This window comes from Neltuma alba, unplaced genomic scaffold (assembly GCF_004799145.2).
Source record: "Neltuma alba isolate B1F8T4 unplaced genomic scaffold, ASM479914v2 tig00011804_pilon, whole genome shotgun sequence".
Taxonomy (NCBI): domain Eukaryota; kingdom Viridiplantae; phylum Streptophyta; class Magnoliopsida; order Fabales; family Fabaceae; genus Neltuma; species Neltuma alba.
Genome location: NW_021636423.1, coordinates 1 through 22,360, shown reverse-complemented (window position 1 = coordinate 22,360; position 22,360 = coordinate 1).

Here is a 22,360-nt window from a genome sequence, read left to right as displayed (position 1 = left end):
CTGCTCCATAAACTCCCTTTAATCATTGAAAAATTCTCTAATTTTTTTAGACCAAAACTCAATAAGTAGATCTCTATTTTAAAGATTTCCTGGATACCCCCTTACTGTAAAATTCTACTTTAAATTATTTTATAGTCAACTTTTTTACTTTTAAAGGCCAGGAATAATTTTACAATCTTACAGAGTTCTTTAAATAATTAATTCCCATTTCTATCTGATTATTTGAGGCCTACTCATATTTTAAATAATTAATTTTAACTAAATTTTTCTTAATTAGCCAAAGTTTTCATAATTAACCAATTTACTAAAAATCCATTCCAAGGACATTTTTATTATTTTTTACCTTAAATTAGCCTTAATACTTCATTTTCCATTTTTTGGAATTTTTTAAAATTTTTGGGCATCTTTTCATCATTACCCTTTTCTAGACCGAAAGTTTTTAAAATTACAAGTAGGTCTCTACTAGGGTTTAGCCTCAAGAATTATCCTTTTAAGGTTTCTAGCTAACTTTTGCCCCATATTCATGCTCATTCCTCTTACTCAGTCATCAAAACTTCGTTGGAGTTTTTATTTTCCTCATTCCTCTGTTCCAAAAATCTTTCAATTTGCAATTTGCAATCTTTCAATCCTTTTGTCTCATAACTCAAGTTGGATAACTCTCAAATAACTCAAAGGAAAACAAAACCTTTAATTAGGTATTTTATTTCATTTATTGAGCGGTCTCTACACCCTTTCTTGTCTGTCTCCTTTAGAATCTATTTTTCGTCTTCAGTCAGTCTAATATAGTTGTTGAGACAATTGAAAACGGTATTTACTTGTTCCACGATCCGTTAGCTTTTCCTTGAATCATTGGGTTTAGACATTATTTCGAGGATCTTTAATCATTTCAAAAATGGCAGCAACATACCAATTTTTTTATTTCTTTCCATCAAAGAATCGTACAAATAGATGGTTGATTCCCCCAGATCCACTTTTGATCGAAATAGTTTTACCAATTCCAACAAATTTTACTTTTTTTTTTAACTTGCTCGAATTGGATCCTTTTGATTTCTATAGCGAAAATATACTTACGAAGTTGTTCTAACTTATTAATTTTCACTAACCCTAGAAACTTGCCCCTGAGAAATGAATCAACTCGAGCTCCATCATGTACTATTTCCATCATCAAAAAAGGTATAGCAGCCTATCTATTTTAAGTTATTTCTAGGTCCAAAATTCAAGATGTTACACATATAATCATCAAATACACTAACAGAAAAGCAATACAAGCTACAAAAGGAAAGGAAATAGCTACTAAAGTAAGCTTAGTGGAAGCAAAACCATGCTCCAAGAGATACAATTCTAAAAACATAAATAGCAAGAATAAAAATCTAGTTACAAATCCAAAGACTCTAACCCCAAGTTCAAAAAAAGATAAATTTTTTGTTTGTGGAAAGTCAGGACACCAATCACCACAATATTGGAAGAGGGCTACTCAAAAGGGTAATAATCCTTCTAAGCTAAATGTGAACTTTTTTGAAGGAGATTATAGTAGTAATGAAGTCATAGTTGTAATGGTTTCTCAAGCCTTTATTGTGTCATGAAGACATGGTGGTGGATTTAAGAGCTACCAAGCACATTTATGCAAATAGAGAGATGTTTACCTCCTTTGAAGAAGGGAAAGACCACATCTACCTTGCTAACTCCCAAACTGCCAAGGTTCAGGGAAAAGGAAAAGTAGTGTTGGAACTCACATCATGAAAAACCCTAGCATTGAATGATACGTTGTATTGATGTGAACGCAAACTTAGTCTTTGTGGTGCTACTTGATAAAGTAGGGATTAGAGTATTTTTTGAGTCTAACAAGGTTGTCATGACTAAGAATAATATTCTCATTGGGAAGAGATATTTAAATCAGGGTCTATTTGTTTTAAGTAATGCTAAATCAATAAGAATGCATCTTCTTCTACTTACTTGATTAATTCTTTTGACATATGGCATACTACTCATAAGTCATATATAAAGTGACTACAAGGGCTAGTTCATGAAATTAAAAGTAATAATCTTAACAAATGTGAAGTTTATGCAGAAATTTAATTGACTGAAAAGCTACATTTTTCCACTTATAGAGAAATTGAATTATTATCTTTAGTTTACACTAATTTAGGAAACTTAAAGCAAGTTGAAACTAAAGGAGGTGAAAGATATTACATCACTTTTATTGATGATTTTTCAATATATACTTACTGAGAAATAAAGATAAAGTTTTTGAAAAGTTTCTTTTGTATAAAACAAAAGTAGAAAATCCATTAAACAAAAAGATTAAACAAGTTAGGTTAGATAGAGGAGGAAAATATTTATTTTTAAATGATTTTTGTGAAAAAGAGGGTATAATCCGTGAAGTAACTCCTCATTATCTACTTGAGTCTAGCAACATTGGAGAAAGGAAAAACATATTTTTGATAGAAATGATGAATGCTTTGTTTGTGAGTTTTACTGCACTTGATAATTTATAGGGTGAAGCTATGTTGTCGACCTATTTTTTACAAAATAAAATATCCCATAGAAAAACTAAATAGACATCTTATGAATTATGGAAAGGATTTGTCACTAACCTCAAATATTCCAAAGCGTGAGGATGTCTTGCAAAAGTTTTATTACCTAATTCTAAAACAAAAAGATTAGTTCTTAAATTTCTAATTGCATGTTACTAGTTACGCTCAACAAAGTACTGCTTTTTGTTTTCTAGTTTTAAAAAATGATATTTTTTATCCTAATACAATTGTCGAAACAAAAGATGTAAAATTTTTTGAACTTATATTTCCATTGAAAGTTGAGCATGTTCCCAAAAGAATTAAAAATTCTTCTTCTTTTGAACAAGAAACCTCTTTTTGAGATAATTTCTATACTTATTTAGTACAAGGTGAATGGAAAAACTTTTATGAACCCATTTCTTCTCTGGACTCTTAGTTTTGGTTGACTTGCCTCCAAAAGCAAAACCTATCAGGGTAAATAGGTTTTTAGGAAAAAATATTTTTCAGATGGGCCAACTAATAAATATAAGGCTAGATTAATAGCCAAAGGTTTTACTCAAAAAGAAAACTGATTATTTTGATACATTTTCTCTCGTGACAAGGATTTTTTTTTTTTGTCAGAATCTTAATTGCTTTAGCTTCAATTTGCAAGCTTTTTATTCGCTAAATAGATGTTAAAACAACTTTTCTAAATAGTGGTTTAGAAGAGAAAATTTATATGACATAATCTGAGGGGTGTATATGATTGAGCTCAAAATATTAATTTCTTTTCATATCATTATCCATGATTTTTGTCATACTTTCTGGTCCTTTTAAGTGAAAATTGTGCTTAACTGAGATTTATGGTTCTTACTTTGAGTTAGTGTCATTTTGAGGATTAAATTGTCACAATTGGTTGTTAATTGGATTCAATTAACTTCTAGGACAATTGATACTTCAATTTGTTACTTTTTATTGTAGGACACTAAAGATTTGGGGTCAGAATTGAAGAACTCAAGGCAAAAGAAACAAGAGAAGATCCTCTGCCTAGGTTCGCCGCGGCCAACATCTCACTTCGCCGCGGCGAAATCCCATCCGTGAAGGCAGGTCTCTGCCATGTTTCGCCGCGGCGAACCTATTCTTCGCCGCGGCGAACCCCTCGAAGCAGCAAATTCCAGACCCGACCATTTCGGGAAATTTTGACCTACCCATCCCCAAAAACCGACCCATGCACGTAAGTTTCGGGTTAGAAACCCTATTTTAGGTATGATGACAGCAGATGACGGGGATTGAGCCTCCACCTTCGTATCTTTCATCCTCTTCTCTCATTTTCACCTCAGAAACCCTAATCCCATTTCCATTTCTTCCATCTGCTGCTACCATGGCTGAAGAACATTATCTAGTTGGAGTTGGTTCAAGAGTTATGACTAGCTAAGCCTCTCAACTCTTGAATATGGTGGAAGGAGCATGAGTTCCAAGAGCTTCAAAGGGGAGTTAGCTTCATCTATGAGTTCTAGTTCTTTATTTATGAATTTCTAGGTCTAGGATTTGTAAATTTGAGCTGAGCTATTTTGATTATGGTTGTAATCAATTCTGGATGATTGTTTTGTGTATTGGATTAGTTAATGTTGAATTTGAGCTTTAATATATGTGGTTACATATATGTTTCTATGCATCCCTTTTGATACTCTCTGTCTTGCATGGTAATGTGTGATTGTTGAGTTGATCTGAGCTTGCATTTAACCAAGTGCATTAATTAATCTTAATACACACACCAAGTGAGCTTAATAGGATCTTATGAAATGGGTGACATTGATTAAGATCCTAGACTTAAAGGGTTCTTTAAGGTTTTCATTAGAAGACTTGGTGATTTCTACTCCCAAAATTATTTTGAACTATGATTGCTTCAAAGCTATATTCAAGAGATTTCATATCATTAACTTCACTTCATCACCACTATCTTAGAAAAATCCAAAAACATAGTAACTTAGATCAGTATTCATTGCATTTAGTTTTGGCATTTCATTAATGGCTAAAAACACCAAAAACCCCTTTTTCATTACTCTGCATAGCATTAATCTAACTTAGACATCTAATTTAGGCTCCCAAAAGAGAACGACCCGAGTTTGCTCTACTGCATAGCTTGGATAAATTTTTGAGCGAGAACCTCTAAGCAAACGACAGAAAGGCTCTCTTTCAAATGGCGCCGTTGCCGGGGAGCCAAGAAATTGGTTCTCTAGGTTAGCTTGTGCTATTTGATTGACTTTTGAGGTTTTTGATCTTTATGGGTAGCATTTAGGGTAGTTTAGTTGCATATTTGTTCATAGTATAGGTTTTCATCTTGCATAGCATCAAAATTTTTGGAAATACAAACAAATATACTGATTTTCTTGATTTTCAGCATTTCTCACGTTGCATCAGTGAAGTCCAGTGTCTGATAAGCATACTGCCCACTTTCGCCGCGGCCAACATTACCTTTCGCCGCGGCCAACTTTTCGAATTACTGAAGAAATTCCCTCGGGATACTTTCGCCGCGGCCAACCTGTTATTTCGCCGCGGCCAACTTCTCTGAAAGTTTTTAACACGTGCATTCAGCTTCTTTATCTGTGCATACTTACTCATACCCATCCATACATACTAATACTCATCCATATACTTTCATACTCACACCTTACACTTGCATCCATCACATTGCATACTTTTATTTGACTTTGTGTGCTGCAAGTCAATTTTGTTACTTTTTCTCTTGTGATACTTATTTTGCATGCCACGAAAAACTAAGCTTGTGCCCTATAACCCTGAGATTGAGAGAAGACTCACAGAGATAAGAAGAGAGAAAAGAGTCGGAGGGACAAGTGAGTTGGTGATCGAGCAAGAGAATATTTCAGTGGAATCTAGCCTATCCAGTAGTGAGAGTGAACCTACTGACCAAGAGATAATGGCTGATTTACCACAAAACCAACCTCATCCTAACCCCAATGCCAACCAAGTAAGGAATGGAGGCAATGGAGGAAATGGTGAGCAAGAGAGAGTGGGAGAAAATAATGGGAACCCTAGAAGAAGAACAATTAGGGAAGCCACCACATCTGATGTTAACTTTGACCCATTTACTGCTGCATGTCCAAATTTTGAAGTTAATTTTGAGATTAAGGGTTTATTGATTAACTCTCTTCCTAAATTTCATGGCTTGACAGGAGAAGACCCATACCTCCATTTGCAATCTCTTTCCATGATTTGTCAGAGTATGAAGCCTGTGGGAGCATCGTTGGACCAAGTGCTATGGAAGGTTTTTCATCTATCCTTGGAAGGCAAGGCTAGGGAGTGGTACATGAGCCTTCCAAGACATGTAGCTGATGCATACCATAGCTGGGGGAACTTAAGGAAGGCATTTTTGGAGAAATACTTTCCGGCTTCTCGAACTTCATCAATGAGGAAGGAGATTTATTCTGCCAAGCAAGACTACGATGAATCCCTCTACGATTTCTGGAATAGATTTCAGGACCTACTTTCAAGATGCCCACATCATCAAATTCCGGATGAGCAACTGGTGCAGTACTTCTATGATGGGTTGAAGAACCAAGAGAAGGGTATGTTGGATGCTGCATCGGGAGGATCTTTAATAGACTCTACTGCTGCAGAAGCTTGGGATTTGATAAAGAAGATGGCTCTGAATCATCAACAACATGGGGTGAGAGATACAAAAGGAGTACATGAGATGGGAGCTGCTTCGGTGCACAACAGAAGAATGGACGCTTTGGAATCAAAGGTGGATTCTTTGGGAAGCCAAGTGACATCTCAACTATCTTTGATCACTGCTGAATTGAAGAATATGAGTGTGCATCGCCCATCCACTCCTATGGACATTACAGCGCCTAGTTGTGACACATGTGGATCAGTCATGCATATATCTAGCGTTTGTCCGGGCCGTTATGAGGAAGTGTCCGCAGTCTTCCAAGGCCGCCCAAATCAAAAATGGGACCCCTATTCCAACACTTACAATGAGGGGTGGAAATCAAACCCTCGATTGGGCTGGAGGAATGATGATAGTAGACCTCCAAATAGATTTCAGAAGAGTGGAGGAGCTGGTCCATCTTCAAACCAGTTCCAAAACTAGTCTCAAGCCCTTGCGGTCCCACCTAAGGATGAAACGAATCAACTTCTACAGAATATGATGGCTTTAATGAAGGAAGAAAGGGCTGCCAACGCTACTCAGTTCAACTCCTTAGCTTCACTAATTCAACAAGATTCATCCAAGAATGATGCTAGATTTAGTGCTTTGGAAAAGAGAATGGAGCAATGGGAGACTAAATCTGAGAACATGAACTCCTATGTTACTCAGTTATCCAACAACATGAGTGAGCAACAAGCTAGAAGCAGTGGCACCATTCCTTCCAATACCGTCATAAACCCAAAGGGTTTGAATGCAATCGCGCTACGAAGTGGGAAGCAAGTAAGATTCAGTGAAGAGGAAGAGGAATCAGTTGATGAGGAGATTGAGTGTGATAAGCCTCTTCCTAAACATTCAAGAGTTAAGAATTCTGAGAGTGCAAAAGAGAGAGAATTGCTAGATGAAAAGAAGTCAACTCTTCTAAGTAGCAAAGGAGCAAAATCTGAGAGTAATTATGAGGAAGCAGCATCAAAGGAGCATGATGGGTCATCTAAGCATGGAGCTGGTAAGCTGAATGATAAAGAGGTAAATCTCAAAGACCTTCCTTTTCCTAATTCATACTTGATAAGCAAAAGAAAGACTGAAACTAAATTTGAAAAAGATGTGATTGATTTGTTCAGTAGAGTGGAAGTTAATATTCCTTTGCTTGATCTTGTTAAGAGAGTTCCTGCTTATGCTAAATACCTTAAAGACCTGTGTACCCATAAGAGGAAGTTTAGACCAAATGAAAGAGTCCAAGTGAGCTCGAATGTGTCTGCCCTGTTTAAGCCTCAAATCCCTGTGAAATGCCAGGACCCTGGATCCTTCACCATCCCTTGCACAATAGGAAAAGTTTCTATAAGGGGAGCCTTACTAGATCTAGGAGCAGCTATTAATGTGATGCCTAAGTCTGTATACACTTCACTAGGAGTCAAGACGCTTAAGTCTACCACTGTAGTACTCCAGTTGGCTGATAGAAGTATTAGGTATCCGGAAGGCATCATAGAGGATATTTTGGTTCAAGTTAAGGATTTGGTCTTTCCTGCTGATTTTTATGTACTTGATATGTCCTCTGACTTGTCCATGACACCACACTGATTCTTGGTAGACCCTTCTTGAGGACTGCTAACACTATGATTAGCATGAAAGAAGGTACCATCACTATGGAAGTAGGAGATCATAAGGTTTGTTTTAACATGTATGAAGCAATGAGGCATCCTTATGAAGACTATTCTCTCTTGGGTGTAAATATGATTGATGTTGCTGTTGATGATATCTGTTCTGAGTTTGAATTGCTAGATGATTCCTCTAGTTCTGAACTTTATTCAGTTATTTCTGATGATGAGGATGACATTATTTCTTCTTTTTCATCCCTTTACTCTACACCTTCTTCTTGCTCATGTGGTGATAAAGATACATGCCTTGATTGCACTGTGTTTAATTGTATGCTCTCCCTCCCACATGCATTCTCTATTTCCTCCCTTGACCCCAATTTAGACTTTGATCCCTCTATTGTCAGCGATAATTCCCTTGGGGAAGGGTTTTCTGTTGCTATTTCAGATATGGAGGACGAAGTCATGGAAGAGATTCCCTCTAAGGCAGTTGCTGTAGATCAACTACAAGTTGGTTCAACGCTTGGAGAGGAAGCTATCTGCAAGGTTGAGGAATTTTCACTGATTGAAGGAAAGGGGAGTAATCTTTTCTCTCTTGAACTTCATAATTTGATTCCATCTATTGTGCAACCACCTACTCTTGAGTTGAAACCCCTGCCCCCTACTGTGAAATATGCTTTTCTAGAGTCTGATGAGCGATTACCGGTCATTATAGCTAACTCCCTATCTAAGGTTGAGGAAGAAAGACTCCTTACTGTTTTGAGAGAGCATAAGAGGGCTATTGGGTGGACTTTAGCGGACATTCCTGGAATTAGTCCAGCCATTTGCACACATAGAATCTTGCTTAGTGAAGGTTCAAAATCAGTGAGACAACCCCAGAGAAGACTAAACCCCCTGATTCTTGATGTGGTTAAAAAGGAAATTACCAAACTTCTAAGTGCTGGGATCATCTATCCCATATCTGATAGTGAGTGGGTTAGTCCAATACATGTAGTGCCAAAAAAGAGTGGGGTTACTGTTATTAGAAATGATAGGGATGAGCTTATTCCTACAAGAGTGCAGAATTCTGGCGTGTGTGCATAGATTATAGAAAACTCAATGATGCCACACGGAAAGATCATTTCCCTCTTCCTTTCATAGACCAGATGCTTGAGAGACTTGCAGGCAAATCTCATTACTGCTTTCTAGATGGTTTCTCTGGGTACTTTCAAGTACCTATTGCACCGGAGGACCAAGATAAAACCACTTTTACATGCCCTTTTGGTACCTTCGCCTATCGTAGGATGCCTTTTGGGTTATGTAACGCTCCAGGGACTTTCCAACGTTGCATGATGGCTATATTCTGTGAATTTTTAGAGGAATGTATGGAAGTCTTTATGGATGATTTTACTGTTTATGGTGGTTCTTTTGATGATTGTCTTGCTAGTCTTGAAAAGGTTTTGAAAAGATGCATTGAAAAGAATTTGATTTTGAACTTTGAAAAGTGCCATTTCATGGTCAATGAGGGGATAGTTCTAGGACATTTGATTTCTAAAAAGGGAATTGAAGTTGATAAAGCTAAGATTGAGGTTATATCTTCTTTGCCTTATCCTGCCTGTGTTAAAGATATTAGATCATTTTTGGGTCATGCGGGATTCTATAGGCGATTTATAAAAGATTTTAGCAAGATTGCTTTACCTCTCTCAAAGCTTTTACAAAAAGATGTGAAATTTGATTTCGATGATTCTTGTAAAGTTGCCTTTGGTGAATTGAAATCTAAACTCACTTCTCCTCCTATTCTTGTTGCACCCAACTGGACCATGCCCTTTGAAATTTCATGTGACGCTTCTAATTTTGCTGTAGGAGCTATGTTAGGCCAGAGGGAGGAGAAGCTCTCAAGAGTCATTGCCTATGCTTCGAAAACACTGGATGCAGCTCAAGTCAATTATACCACAACAGAAAAAGAGCTATTTGCAGTTGTTTTCGCTTTAGAGAAGTTTAGACCTTACTTGTTAAATTCTCATGTGACTGTTTTTACTGATCATGCAGCTGTTCGCTATCTTCTTAAGAAACCACAATCGAAGCCACGGTTGATTAGGTGGACATTACTTCTTCAGGAATTTGACATTGAAATAAGGGATAGAGCCGGGGCTGAGAACCATGTAGCCGATCACTTAAGTAGGCTACCTGATGATACACGGGGAGTAGACTCTTCTGAACTCACCTGTGATTCCTTTCCTGATTCAGTATTATGTGCTCTAGCTGTTAAAGAGCCTTGGTATGCGCATATTGTTAATTATCTTATAACCGGACTCACCCCTCCTTTCATGTCTAAATTTCAGGCACAAAAACTTCAAAGCGAATCGAGGCACTACATCTGGGATGCCCCTCACTTATGGCGGATATGTAGTGACCAAGTTATCAGAAAGTGTGTGCCTAGTGAAGAGTTTGAGTCTGTCATTACAGCTTGCCATTCAATGGTTTGTGGTGGTCATTTCAGTGCAAGGAGAACATCTAGGAAAATTCTAGATTCTGGTTTTTACTGGCCAACCCTTTTTAAAGATTCTTATGATTTTTGTCGGTCCTGTGACAAATGTCAACGTTTTGGGGGGTTAGGTAAAAGACATGAAATGCCTCAACAACCTTTACTGTTTTGCGAAATTTTTGATGTTTGGGGGATTGATTTCATGGGTCCCTTCCCTCCTTCCTTTGGTTTTATATACATTCTTCTAGCTGTTGATTATGTTTCCAAATGGATAGAGGCTGTACCTACTAGAAAAGATGATGCCCAAGCGGTTTCTAAGTTTCTTAAGTCCAACATTTTCTGTAGGTTTGGGATTCCAAGGGCTGTGGTTAGTGATAGAGGTACCCATTTTTGTAATAAAGTGGTAGATAACTTATTTTCTAAATTTGGTGTCACCCACAAAGTCTCCACTGCATATCACCCCCAAACCAATGGCCAAGCTGAAGTGTCCAATCGAGAAGTGAAACAAGTGCTGGAGAAGATAGTCAAACCATCCAAGAAAGATTGGAGCCTAAGATTAGAGGAAGCATTGTGGGCCTACAGAACTGCCTATAAGTCGCCGATTGGAATGTCTCCTTATCGTTTAGTCTTTGGCAAAGCATGCCATCTACCAGTAGAGTTGGAGCATAAGGCATATTGGGCAGTCAAACAATGCAACATGGATTTACAATCTTCTGGGGTGGAGAGGAAGTTGCAGCTGCAAGAGCTTGAGGAACTGAGATTGGAGGCTTATGAGAGCGCTAGACTTTACAAGGAGAAGACAAAATTGGTGCATGATAAGGGTCTCCTACGGAAGAACTTCAAGGTGGGAGACAAAGTGCTGATGTTTAAGGCCAGATTCAAATTTAAGCATGGAAAGTTCAACACCCGTTGGGATGGACCTTACACAGTCACAAAGGTGCATAATTTTGGAATGGTGGAGCTTCTCGATGAGAAAACTGGAGCAAACCTTAAAGTTAATGGCCATCAGTTGAAGCTCTACCATGAGAACCAGAAACCTCCTTAGCTCCCTGGTAGTTTCTTTCCTTCACTCATTTACATGCTTTTGCTTATTTGTTAATCTTGTTATGTTGCATGTGTTGTATGTTGAATGAGTGTGGGGGAGAGACTCCCTTCAGTAGGAAAGTAGAGTAGTTATAGCTAATTTCAATAAAACTCCCCTGGTTGTTTTTGATCTCTCTCCTATCTTGTTTCATGCCTGATGAATTGGTGTTTTAAGTGAATTATATGATTCAATTTGATTGAGGAATTTTATCTGTGGTATACTGCCTATTCATGGATTTGTTGAACACCTCTTGATCTCTTTTGAGGCATTTTTTAAAGTTTTTGAAATATCCAGCCTTGTCTGTTGTTGGTTGTTGGTTGTTGTGTTTTTCTGGGTTTTGTTTTGTTTTTTGTTTCTCTGTGCGTTCTGTGGGTTTCGCCGCGGCGAACTTATGTTTCGCCGCGGCGAAACTCGGCCGTCCTGTGTGTTTCTTCTCGGGACTGTTTCGCCGCGGCGAACTTATGTTTCGCCGCGGCGAAACGTCTTTCTTCCGTTCGTTGCTTCTCGGGCATTGTTCGCCGCGGCGAACGTGCCGTTTCTGCGTTGAGGCGTTTCGTTTTCTGGCTCGTTTCCGCGTGTTTTTTTCCCTTTCTGCCCCTTATCTGAACCGCCCACCCCTCTTCCATGAACCCCTTTTCGTCTTTTCCCATCTCCCCACTCAATTAAACACCTATTCTTTCCCCTCTAATTTCAAAACCGTTCCCCCCCTCCCTCAAACCGTCGGCACCCTCCTTGCGTCTCCCGTGTTCAGCTCGTTCGGCGTCCAAAGCTTCTTCCGTTGTTGTTTTGTTCCCGCGCCGTCCAGCTCGCTTCAGCGTCGTGTGTGTGTGTTTCCGTTCGGCGTGCTCTGTTTCGTGTCTCTCTTCCGCCCTTCAGCGCCGCTTCCAGTTCGCTTGCGTCTCTGTCTCCTCGCGTGTGCGTTGCTCTCTCTTTCTTGGTATGTTCTTTCTCCTCCCTTGTTCTTTCCTTTAGTTTAGTTTAGTTTAGTGGTTTATTAGGTTATTTGTTATGGTTTTTGATATTGGATTAGTTTATGGTTAGTGTAGTTGCGTGGCCTGTAGGTTATCTACTGATTCATAGTGCATTGTCTTTTTAATTAATCTATTTGCTTAATTTTGAAAATTTTTAGTCCTCTGAAAACCTATGAATCATTAACTAACCATTTGCCACGGTTAGGTTTTAAGTTTCCTCATTCTGTGTTGTTTAGGTTGTAGGTCTTTTTGTTGTGATTAGTGTTTCTTTGTTGTTGCTTCAGGATATGCCTCGCACCAAAAACCCACACCCTGAACCTTTACCCGTGTCTGAGTCTGAGTCTGACTCTGAGGGACCCTTAACCTATGATTCCATCTATAGGGTAGTGGACAAGCGCCCCCTCCATAGGGAGAGAGCCTTTCCCCTTGAACCATCCGACCATCCTTTTGTCCAGAGACTTCAGGAATCCCAAATGCTTGAATTGGCTCGCCCACGAGCTAATGGTAATGATGTCTTTGTCCGCCATTTCTACACCTACGCCCGTCTTCATGGTATGCTATCCATTCCTTTCCGGGGCAAGCTTGTGAACTACACTTTCACTATTTATAACATAAGAGACCACTACCGGCTTCCTGTAGTCCGTAATTCTCAGTACTCCCATTATCGTGATAATTATCCTTATGATGAGATCCTCCAGACCCTATGCCGGGATGGTGCCACTTGGCATCGTCCCCGCACTGCTGAACTGTACCTAAAACGTTCTGATTTTCGGCCTGAGGCAAAGCCGTGGCTACACTTAGTCTGCAATAACATCCTACCTACTTCCCACCTCCAGAACCTCCCCAAACGCCAAGCTCTTATTGTTTTTCTCCTCATGACCGGCAAATCCTTTGACGTAGCTGAAATCATTCAATCCGCCCTCCATTCTTCCGTCAATACCAAAAAAATCACCAATAGCATTGTCTTTCCCCATCTTGTTTCTGACCTTTTCCGCAAGTGCGGAGTTCCTACATTTGATGATGACAGCTACTTTGAGCCTGCCCCTCTATTCCGGTTTGAGCGCCTTAAACTACCCACCATTGCACCCCACCCACCTGTCCACCCCGTATACGATGTTAGTGCAGGCCAGGCCGCCACTGATCCAGCCGAGGAAGGCCCTGATGTTCCCGAACCCCCCCAGCCCGTCACCTTAGACACGCTTGCCGATGATATTGACGAGCTATCTGAGGAAGTTCATCAGATTCGCGTTACACTCATTCGGGAGATAAAGCGGCAGAAGGACCGTGACGCCCTCTATGAGCGAGAACGTCGCTACCGCCGCCGTTTTGATGCTTTGCTTGCGGATCGTTTGAACTTCACTTTACCGGCTGAGGAGGAGGAGCCACAGCACCATATGGGTATGGACGGAGCAGGCACATCAGGTGCAGGACCGTCAGGATCTGGAGCAGCTGACCCTGAGCATCAGTCTTAGTTTTCTGTTTTTGTGGTTTTCTGTTCTTTTCTTTAGTTCTTTTGTTTCTTGTGTTGTTTTGAGGCTGGATTGTTTCTTACACTTTATGGTGCCTCATTGGTTTTTACGCTTGTTCACTTGGATGATTTCTGATTAGCTTGCTTTAATCTTTGTTCTATTTTCACTTCTGAGCCTCCTTGCATTGTTTGCTATCCCTAATTCACAAATTGAGGACAATGTTGTGTTTAAGTGTGGGGGAGGTCCATATTGTGGATTTTAGCAAATGCTTCTCGTGCATCCATGCATTTAGATGATTTTGAGGTGTTTTTGAACTGATAGATTGGTTTAATTGTGAATATTTTGAGTTTAGTTGCTGAAGAGCTGAAATTGCACAGGAATTTTCGCTTTCTGCCTGTTTCGCCGCGGCAAAGCCTTCCTCTTTCACGAATAATAAGCCATTCGGGCATGTTTCGCGCGGCGACCCCCTTGTTTCGCCGCGGCGAACTCTTAAAAAAAAAAAAAATTTAATAAATTCCTTGCAATCTCAGCTGGTTTTCAAAAATTTTCCCGGCTTAGAATCGTCATACTCCTGCATCCTTTTTCAAAATTAGTAGAAGAGTTCAAATTGTACTAGTGCTTTTAGAAAATTTTCATGCTTTTAAATGAGGGTTGAACTTAGACTAGTTATTCTCATGTTTTTGACAGATAGTAAATGATGATGTGCTTTGAAATTATGACTATATGGTTGTTAACTTTTGAGATTGACTAATTGAGATTTGAGCCTTGTTGGAAGGATTTTTGGACCTTAAGTTATTAAATTGAGTGAATCTGCTTAGTTCATATTTCTCTAGAACTTGTTCTCGTTCTTAATCGAAGCTCAGCGAATCAATTTTTGTAAAAATGATAGAGGCATTCGATTTCATACCCGCATTTCCCAAACACAAACCTAATCATTTTACCATTGCAAACCCTTTTGAGCTTTCATCTTGAGTACATGCATGCAACATAACATAAAAAAAAAAAAAAAGAAGAGAAGTTGCTCAGCAAAAAAAAAAAAAAAGTATATAATAGGGATAAAAAAAAAAAAAAAAGAGATGTAAATATTAAAAATAAGTAACTTCTCTCCCAGTTATTATTTAGACTAATTTTGTTTTAATAATTTGTATGTTCGTACTCATTTTCATCTTCATGTTCATTCTCATTTCATTCATTCCGACTGACCTCCATTCCAAATTTTGACCCTGAAAAGTCCTCTTGATTTGCAAAGTTGTTTCCCATGGTGGAGAGGTAGAATTATTACAAGCCTATGGTAGAAATTGGATTGAGTATACTTGGAGTGAAATAACCCTAAAGACAAGTGAGTTAAGAGTGAAACACTTATCCGTGAGATGGATCTTTCTTAATCAATCTTTTAAGTTAATTTTCCTTTGTGCTCATTTTCTTAGCATGTCCTTGTTTACTGATGTCAATTCCGTGAGAATTTCTTACTAATCTTCTACTTTCATCTTTAAGCATGGTAGTATTTCTCTTTGTTCTAGTGTCACTTTGAATTATTCTCACGCTTTGTTCAGGAGTACAAAGGTCTAAGTGTGGGGGAATTTGATTGAGCTCAAAATATTAATTTCTTTTCATATCATTATCCATGATTTTTGTCATACTTTCTGGTCCTTTTAAGTGAAAATTGTGCTTAACTGAGATTTATGGTTCTTACTTTGAGTTAGTGTCATTTTGAGGATTAAATTGTCATAATTGGTTGTTAATTGGATTCAATTAACTTCTAGGACAATTGATACTTCAATTTGTTACTTTTTATTGTAGGACACTAAAGATTTGGGGTCAGAATTGAAGAACTCAAGGCAAAAGAACAAGAGAAGATCCTCTGCCTAGGTTCGCCGCGGCCAACATCTCACTTCGCCGCGGCGAAATCCCATCCGTGAAGGCAGGTCTCTGCCATGTTTCGCCGCGGCGAAACCCCTCGGAGCAGCAAATTCCAGACCCGACCATTTCGGGAAATTTTGACCTACCCATCCCCAAAAACCGACCCATGCACGTAAGTTTCGGGTTAGAAACCCTATTTTAGGTATGATGACAGCAGATGACGGGATTCAGCCTCCACCTTCGTATCTTTCATCCTCTTCTCTCATTTTCACCTCAGAAACCCTAATCCCATTTCCATTTCTTCCATCTGCTGCTACCATGGCTGAAGAACATTATCTAGTTGGAGTTGGTTCAAGAGTTATGACTAGCTAAGCCTCTCAACTCTTGAATATGGTGGAAGGAGCATGAGTTCCAAGAGCTTCAAAGGGGAGTTAGCTTCATCTATGAGTTCTAGTTCTTTTTTATGAATTTCTAGGTCTAGGATTTGTAAATTTGAGCTGAGCTATTTTGATTATGGTTGTAATCAATTCTGGATGATTGTTTTGTGTATTGGATTAGTAATGTTGAATTTGAGCTTTAATATATGTGGTTACATATATGTTTCTATGCATCCCTTTTGATACTCTCTGTCTTGCATGGTAATGTGTGATTGTTGAGTTGATCTGAGCTTGCATTTAACCAAGTGCATTAATTAATCTTAATACACACACCAAGTGAGCTTAATAGGATCTTATGAAATGGGTGACATTGATTAAGATCCTAGACTTAAAGGGTTCTTTAAGGTTTTCATTAGAAGACTTGGTGATTTCTACTCCCAAATTATTTTGAACTATGATTGCTTCAAAGCTATATTCAAGAGATTTCATATCATTAACTTCACTTCATCACCACTATCTTAGAAAAATCCAAAACATAGTAACTTAGATCAGTATTCATTGCATTTAGTTTTGGCATTTCATTAATGGCTAAAAAACACCAAAAACCCCTTTTTCATTACTCTGCATAGCATTAATCTAACTTAGACATCTAATTTAGGCTCCCAAAAGAGAACGACCCGAGTTTGCTCTACTGCATAGCTTGGATAAATTTTTGAGCGAGAACCTCTAAGCGAACGACAGAAAGGCTCTCTTTCAGTATACTTCCTGGGCAAGCAAATAAAAATTTGCAAACTATTATCTTTGTATGTTTGAAATAAGCGCCAAACAATTGCATGAGAAGCTAGATCAAGTTTTTATTAAGTGGTGGCTTTTTCTACTGTTGAGGTAGAACGATGCATTTATACAAAACCGCAAATTGTGATTGTGTGATTATTTGCTTATATATAGATGACATGCTATTTTGGTACTAGTATGAATGTTGTTCTTGAGACAAAACATTTTATTGCTTCAAATTTTTATGAAGATCTAGGCAAAGCAAAGTAATATTGGGTATTAGAATCATAAGAATGAATGTAGTATCCTACTTTCTCAAAAACCTATGTTAAGAAAGTCTTAAGGAAGTTTGGACATTATGATGTTTCTCCGTTAGTACTCCTTATGATTCCAACGTGTATTTAAACAAGCATGAATGAGATCATGTTGCTCAATCTAATATGCAAAGATTATTAGGAATCTGTTGCATTTAATGAACTATACCAGGCCTGACATAGCTTATGTTTGTATGTACGTTGAGTAGATATACTCACTGCCTAAGTGGTAAGTATTAGGAAGCTCTACTAAGAGTATTAAGTTACTTGAGAGGTACCATGAATTATTATATACTTTATAGTAGATTTCCCACTGTATAGAAGGATATGTGATGCTAGCTGGGTTTCAAACTCAAATGAAACAAAATTCACTAGTGGCTATATTTTTACTCTTGTGGTGCTGCGATAATGTGGAAGTCAGCCAAACAAACTATACTAACCCAGTCCTCAAGGGATTTAAGTTTATTACTGTAGAGTTGGCTGGATTTTAGGCTAAGTGGTTGAAAAATGCAACATCTAATTAATTTTTATTCCTAGTATTAAAATGTAAAAAAAAATTATTAATTATTTGTAAATAAGATTTACTTTGTAATTATTTGAGTAAAAAAAATTTACCCAAATAATTTTTTTTGGTTGGAAATATAAATAATATTCCCTCTAGTCCTTATTATAAGCATCAATAACTAATTCACGAATAACAAACGAGAAGAAAGATGAAAGAAGGATATGATAAATGAGAAGAAGGATGAAAAGAATGTGTGAAGAAATGTGATAAGAGAGAAATAATTAAAGGCAAAATTGAAAAAAAAATGCATTAAATGTTAAGACAAACCCAATTTATAGACCACACCTCTTTTGAAATTTGAAGCTTATAAATAGGATTGAAGGAAGTATTAAAAATAGTAAAGTTAAAAAAAAAAGAATGGGCCAAGGCCCATTATAAATATTTTTATCTTAAAAAAAATATTACCATAATATACCAAGGACCTGTGCTGTGGGGGTATTATACCCCCACGTGTTCTGTTCATTTTTCGAGAGAGAGAGATAGGGACAATTAGAGGAGTGTCCGCCATTTTTATTTTAGGATGAGGTTCTCGCTTTGCATGTTATTTTGGTAAGCAAAACTACTTCTTTTTACTAAACTCTCTTCGTGAAAGTTATTCTACTCATCCAGCTCTATCTAATGGTAATAACTTGTGCTGTTTAAAGAAGATTTTTGAGTCTAGGATTTGAAGTAAGTATTGATTTTTTTAATGATAGATGACCATAGTACTGTAGAGCTGAATTAGTAGATTATTTTTATCAGTTTAGTTTTATTTATTGGGTGACTTGAGATTTTAAAATAATGCTAAATAGCTATATGACATTTCTACCATAGAACTTTTGATTAAATTATTTATTTAAGTGTATTTAAGTTGCTATTGAATTTTTAATAGTTTGGTTTTGAGATTTAAACTTGAAAAAAGATTTTTGAATTTTAAATAGAATAATTTGGGATTTGAAAGTTTTGAGAAAATTCTGTTAAATAAATAATTTGAAGGATTTAAATGATAAGTTTGGACTTTTAGGGTATTATAATTTAGTGCTAAAAGATTAAATTAAGCGTTATGAGAGAATAGGGATTTTAACATAGAAACATAAACTTTAACTAATATATTCATGTGTGTGTGTGCACACGCGCTCAAATAATTAAATAGGTTATTTATTGATATATGAATATATTGATTATATAGATTAGTTATTAGATTGTTGGTTTGAATACAGGGTTAACCTTGTGGTAATCCTTTTTCCTAGCTTGCACAAGAGGTAACCATTTTCAACTTGTTATGTATGCTTGTATGTTGCTTGTGAGTGCTTTTAAATTATATGAAATTTACAAAATACTATTGGACTATGATATGAACTATTAAACTTTGTTGCTATTGAATTTGTCTTTTGGGCCTTGTTTTTATTGAAGAATGATTAATATGATGACCTTATAGATTTATGGATTATTGAAATTGAAAATTCGATCTTTGTAATTTTTGAATTGATTTTGGCATGTTGATGACTTATTATGAGTATAATGTTTTAAGTATTTATATGAAAAGAGTGGTGGATGTTGATGAAAGAAATATACCGAAGAGGATATAAGGTGGTAGGGCCACCAAGTGTATATTGGTTAGTCCTTTTGCCCAATTACTCATTGTAGGGCATTAACTCCCACTAGTGAAATAGAAATGGAACCCATGGTCCAATCTTGTGCTCTTTAGATTTTGGCCACTCCATATCACTTGATTAGTAAGTTGTTAGTCACCAATCATGTGGACAGGAATTTAGCTCATAGGTTCAGTCATGATATATAAAAGGGGCGGATATAAGGGAGATGAGGGGATTATCTATTGTATTTTGTTATATGCTCTATATGCTTTGAAAATATAGAAGTTGTTTAAATATTATGAATGTGTAACTATCTTACTTGACATGTCACGAGCACTTAGTTGTATGCTTGATAATAGGATTGTTGGTTACTGAGGCATTTGTCTCACCCGTTGATTTAATACTTTTTCAAGTGATAGTTCCTATGCCAGTCCGTTAGGGAAGGCTTTAGAAGTTTGAGCTACTATTGCAAATTACAGCACTTTTACTCTTTTGATTTGTGTTGGATAGATGTATATTGTTATACTATGACTTTGTACTTTTGATTAACTATTATTGGATTGTATGGTAGAAGGTCGAAGGCTCCAGGTATTTACATGTGGTTTTTTTGTTTTGTTTATGAATTGTGTATCCACAATGATCTTTAATACTAGATGATTTTTGGTTTTAAAAAGTTATAAAAGACATTATTCAATAATGTTGGGTTATGCGCTTACAGTTGAATATGACATTCTAAGTTTCATAATGCCCAAAGCCCTATTTATTGTGAATATTGGTTTGCATGTAGTAAATTTAGAAAAGCTCTTTTAATCATGATATTCATGGATTGGTTTAACTCTTTTCTACCGTGGTTAAATTTTAAGTATTATTTAGTCTAAAGGTTTAGAAGCTTCGTTGTTACAAAAAAAAAATTCTTAATGAACAATTCATTAGGTGAAAAACCAACACTGTTAGTGTCTTTTCACTGTGATAGCTAATCGACGATAACTACGGCTAAAAATAAAACTTTCAATGGTAAAAGCAGACATATTCAATTGAAACACATAATATTATAAAATATCAGCTAAAAGATAGAATAATCTCAATTGATTATGTAAGGTTAGAAGTAAACCTAGCAAATCCGTTAATAAAGCCTCTAGGGAGAAAACAAATTTATGAAATATCGAGGAGAATGTGACTGAAGCCAATTCAAACTTAATAGTAATGACAACTTAACCTTTGTCATTAAGCATCCCATGAAGAAGATCCAATAGGTAATAGCAAACCATTTGTTAGCACCAAATAAATTGCTAGTCCATTCCTATGGTTTTAGTGAAGTTGAATGAAAGCTCTTAATGATTTCATAATCCTACAGGATGATGTGCCCATCACAGGTACACTTACTGAAAATCACTTCTACAAATATGGAGTGAGGCCGCTCCTATGAGATCACGACAAAATCTCTAGACCATTTGTGGGAGATAATCTACCTAATAATGCCTCTAGTACTCACCTAAGAGATGTTGGTTTTATGTTCATAAGGACGACCAGCACCTCTATGTACTAAGTATTATTAGTCTAAACCTAGTTTTAAGTTTAAAAGACCACTGGATATAATGATTATACTTATGTGTGTAATTCAGCTAATAGTGCTTTCTTTGACACATGTAAGGGATTGATGTGATATTTATGTAGATGTGTCAAAGAAAGAGTCTTATATTAATTGAGAATGTGGGAATTAAACATAGACCAAGCATCCTTTATCAGAGTATTTTGTGGAAATTCAAATAATATTTTAGTAAGGAAAAACTTATAAGAACAAACCTCATATTATTAGCATTAAAATGAAATCGAATGTTGAGGAATTTAAATTAGTTAACAAGTTTCACAATGCCTCTAAAGTGGAGCATATAAAAATTGTTAATGGGTTTTATGCATTAAAGATTTTAAGTACCAAACAGTGGTTTTTTTTGCATTAAAGAAATTTTTAAAGTATCAAACTGATTTCTTCAAACCTTAATGCATTAAAAAGTTTAATGCTTAACGGATTTTTTATTTTAGCTTAATGCCTTAATGTGTCTTCAAGTATTTTTTTATGCATTAAGTGATGGTTTGAAATACCTAAAGGATATTACAAATATGTCTTAACGCAATAAAGGATCATGAAGATTTGAACAAATTTCCTGCCTCAAACATCCAGAATAATGCAAATATTTGTTTGAATTTAATAATTAAAACTAAGGCTTTGATGTGATTTGCTACCAACGTTCAAAACCATGAGACCTATATAAGGTGCTTCAGTTGAAAGTTTAGAACACATAACTCTAGAGTTTTTAAGCCCCTCTCTTCCTCTCTTTTGTATTCTTCTACCTGATGAGTTTACATTATCTTATGCTATTATGCTCATATTATTTTGTAGGAAGAATTCATTTAATTTTGGGCAGTGCCACATCATCGTCTATTAGTGGTTGCATAATAGCTCTTAAGAACAACATCTATAGGATGTGACTCGAATTAATTTTTTTTTTTTTTGCAAGTGCTACCACCAACATTTTTTGGGAAAGAAAAAAAGCTTAACCTTAATTCGAATTTCCTACCTTAATTCAAATTTCCTATGATGGATGTATGAAATTAAATTATTATTCTTTATAGTTTACACGAGTTACAACTATATGCATTGACAAAACTTAACTTTATTAGTCCATAAAGAATTTGAACGTTATCCATACCTGAATTTCTCTCAATTCACCTCTATCTTCAAATTATTAAGCTAATCATCTCATCTATTTTGAAATATTTGTCATTTCAGGATTTTTAACACGGGCAGTAAAAACCTATTAATTAACATAGATTATGGTAAAATTTGATACTACCTCCAATCTTTAATACTACTACAAGAGTTATAACTAATTTATGAATATTAAGAGTATTAGTTAAGTTAGTTATTTATATTAAATGCATGTTGTTGTTTTTTTAAAACACCTTTATTAATCTTGTGCACTAGAATGGAAACCTTTTAATGTGCAATCACCATATAGACTACTTAGAGAAAAAATGAATAAATATGAGAGACAAAGCAAATTGTGATGTTATATTAAGGACCAAATTAAATCTCTAACTAATTCTATATTTAGGACAAAAATGGTAATATTGTTAAAATACTTTTGACATAAAGTAT